This window comes from Balaenoptera ricei, chromosome 4, assembly GCF_028023285.1.
Source record: "Balaenoptera ricei isolate mBalRic1 chromosome 4, mBalRic1.hap2, whole genome shotgun sequence".
Taxonomy (NCBI): domain Eukaryota; kingdom Metazoa; phylum Chordata; class Mammalia; order Artiodactyla; family Balaenopteridae; genus Balaenoptera; species Balaenoptera ricei.
Genome location: NC_082642.1, coordinates 80,699,536 through 80,703,196, shown reverse-complemented (window position 1 = coordinate 80,703,196; position 3,661 = coordinate 80,699,536).

Here is a 3,661-nt window from a genome sequence, read left to right as displayed (position 1 = left end):
ACTCAGCCAGATCCCTTGTCCAGTGAAAAGTTAAAATCAAATCATCTTAACAATTCCCAAACTAAGTAAATCCAAAACTAACTCTAAAACTAAACAACTCCAGAGCTCAGGGTGCTGGTTATTAGCCATGATCGCTCAGCTCCCTGCCCGCCCTTCTGCTCTCTGCTTTGTGGTTGGGGCCATTCGCCTCCTTTGCCAGCTGCTCCCTGTCAGCCTGGGCCAATAGGGCAGAGGAGCAGAGGCTGGCAGAGGGGAGAGGGCTTTGCTCCTCCCTGTGTGCCTGGGTTCCCTTCAGCATTGCCCTAGCAACTGGCCTTCACCCCGAGAGCCCCAGTGGGTTCCAGGAGCTGCAATTTACCATTTTCCCAACACTTCCATAACCAGCCTCATCACGCCCCTTCCTCTAGCACCAGCTGGCAGCGCCGCACCCCCCCCAGAGTTCTGTATCCAGTTCCCGGGCTCGCCTTTGAGTTCCTGGGGCACCTGTCCCATTGGGCAGTGCCACCCCCTCAGAGGGCTACCCCCAGCCATATGGGGCCACCAACCTCTTCCCTTTGTTCCCTCAGCCCTTGGGCTGGTAGCTGCTTCTTGCAGTTAAAATTTCCATTATACTCCAATATTTTGGGGTTTTTTTTTTGTTTTTTTTTTTTTGCCTTTTTCGTTCTCCAATAGCCAAGTAACAATTCCTTATTTTAAATTTTTTTCTTTATTATCAGTATTGTGTCTCTATCAGTGTTTGGACCCTGACAGTAACTCTTAAACTAAGCAATTTTTAAAATAAATAAACTTTAAAACTAATTAAGTAAAAATAAAGAACAGAAAAAAATTTAATTAAAAAAGTTAAGAAATTGACAATAAATAGCTCTGAAGATAACTTAAAACTAAATATGACCAAATTTTGAGAAAATAAAAAAAAACTTTAAAAGTCTGAAAATAATTCAAAAATAAATAACTAAAAACTAAATCATTCAAATCTAAATAAATGTAAAACTATATAGCTAAAATTACAGTAACTAAACAAGTCACACTGAAAACAAATAACAAAATTAAATAAGTCAAAAGTTAAATAACACAAATAGATAAAACAAAACTAAAAATAAATAACTCAAAATTACAACTGAAGAGTAACTGAAAAACTCAGACACCCAGTCTAAAAATAAATAACATTAAGTAAATAATTCTCAAAGCTAATTCGAAAATAACTGAATATAAGTAACTGAAAACGAACTTTGAAAAAAAATAACTTTGAAAATACAGTGAAAACTACGAAGTCAAATAACTAGAAAACGAAACAGCTAAATAGAAATGAAAAAACAGTCTGGCGGGATCGCCTGCTGCCGTCGGGAGCCAGTTCGGGTTCCTCCCGGGCGCGGCCTCCGCGGGGTCTGCAGCCGCGTCGCCTGCCCTGCGCAGGAGCGCGTCAATACCTCCGGGTTCCGCGCGACGTCTGCGCCGACTCCCTGCGCTCGCGCTCGCGCAGGTAGGACAGAGCGAGGTTCGCCGCGGAGCTGTAGCGGGAGGCGTGGGCTCCGTGGCGGACGTGGACCGATCCTCAGGCTCCACTAGGACGGCCTAGTCGCCCCCGGGCAGGGCAGCGGATCCCCAGGCTCCAGGGCCCCTTTGCTGCTTCTGCTTAAGGGCGGGCCGGCCTCCGCATCCACAGCAGCGGCTCCCGGGAATGCAGGCGGCCGGGGCGGCTGGGTTGTCTGCAATGAGTATCAGTTCTCTGCGGAGGGCGGCCTCAGGCCCCCTTCCCGCGCCCGCACTGCCTCTACTCGAAAACCGGTCTCCCCACTGGGGACGAGCAAGCCAGCGGACATCCCAGGGCTCTCCTCAGTTTTGTTTGTGGCCCTGAAATTCCAAGAAGAAAGACGAGCAGTGGCTAACAAGTTCGCTTACTTTTCTTTCCGCTTCTAACTCACGTGTCCTTCTCTTCGCTTCGCTCTTTCTCTCCCTGGATGGTTTCATGATTCTTTCCTGAGAATCATGAAAAGGAGGGAGAGGGAAGGAGGAGAGGAAGAGAGGACAGGAGAAGCTGATGAACAGGAATGAGGGAAAATATGCAAAGAGGTAAGAAGGATTCGTTGCAGCACTACTTACAATAGGCAGGACATGGAAGCAACCTAAATGACCATCTATGGATGAATGAATAAAGAAGATGTGGTACATATATGCAATGGACTATTACTCAGCCACAAAAAAGAATGAAATTACGACATTTGCAGCGACATGGATGGATCTAGAGATTGTCACACTGAGTGAAGTCAAAGACAAATATATGATATCGCTTGTATGTGGAATCTAAAAAAAATGGTAGAAATGAACTTATTTACAAAACAGAAATAGAATCACAGATGTAGAAAACAAACTTATGGTTACCAGGGGGGAAAAGGGGGAGGGATAAATTGGGAGATTGGGATTGACATATACACCCTACTATATATAAAATAACTAATAATAACCTACCGTATAGCACAGGGAACTCTACTCAGTACTCTGTAATGACCTACATGAGAAAAGAATCTAAGAAAGAGTGGATATATGTGTATGTATAACTGATTCACTTTGCTGTATAGCAGAAACTAACACAACATTGTAAATCAACTATACTCCAATAAAAATTAATTTTAAAAAAAGGAAATAAATTTACACTCAGAGCACTGCTCTCCTTTTCCATATCTTCTGCACTTTCACTATCATTAAAGGTTTCCATGGAGATAAACTCCCTACTGGAGCAACCTTAGGGAAAGAAAGGAAGAATTTGGCCGGCCGTGGGGGAGAGGGCGTGGGAGGACAGGCCACGCAGCCTATGGCGGGACGGAATGGGCTTCACCGGTCCCCAGGAACCCATTCTCGCCATCTCTCCCTCCTCTCCCAGGACTGCACTGCTTCACCTGAGCCGGGAGGAGGGGGCCTGTGATCTCCGGGTTCCCTTTTCCAGCTCAAAATTCTGTAACTGTGAGAAGACATGTCCACGTGGTGTTCACAGTCCTACCTCCTCGTCCTCCAAGAAAACGGTGATTGTCTTTTTGTGCTTGACGACCTTCCTGTCTTCCCTCCTTCCCGCCCTCCTTTCTTCCTTACGTCCTTCTCTCCCCTGATTACTGCCCATTTCCCATTTCCTTGGCAGCCTCTGCCAGAAGTCACTGCTCTCCCCGTGGGAAAATCAGAGGGATGAATACCCCGTGCCTCTCTCAACAATGAATTGATTAATTAATCAGTCACACCATTGTGCACCTGTCACGCGCCAGGGCTGTTAAAGACACTGTGGGGAACAGCAACGCCCACCAAATTCCGACCCTGCTCTGTGCCCGCTAGGATGTCAGTTATTTGTCAAAAGTTAAGCCTCACACAACTGTGTAAGGACCTCAGCCCCATTTTACAGACGAGAAACTCACATGAGAGAGGATTAATCACTTGGCCAAGTTCCCTTGGCCTGTAAACACCGCAGCTGGAATCTACCCCACACTAAAGGCGTGGCCTCCCAAATCGGGTAAGGGAGGCGAGCATCTGCAGAAAGATCCCACCTGAGGGAGCCCCAGGTGGAGCGTCAGCTGAATCCAATCCATCCCGCAGGAATCTGAGCGCAGGAGAGAGTTTCAGTTCCGGTGAGACTGCAGGGGGAGGGGCCTTGTGGGCAGAGGACGGGCGCAGGAGCGGA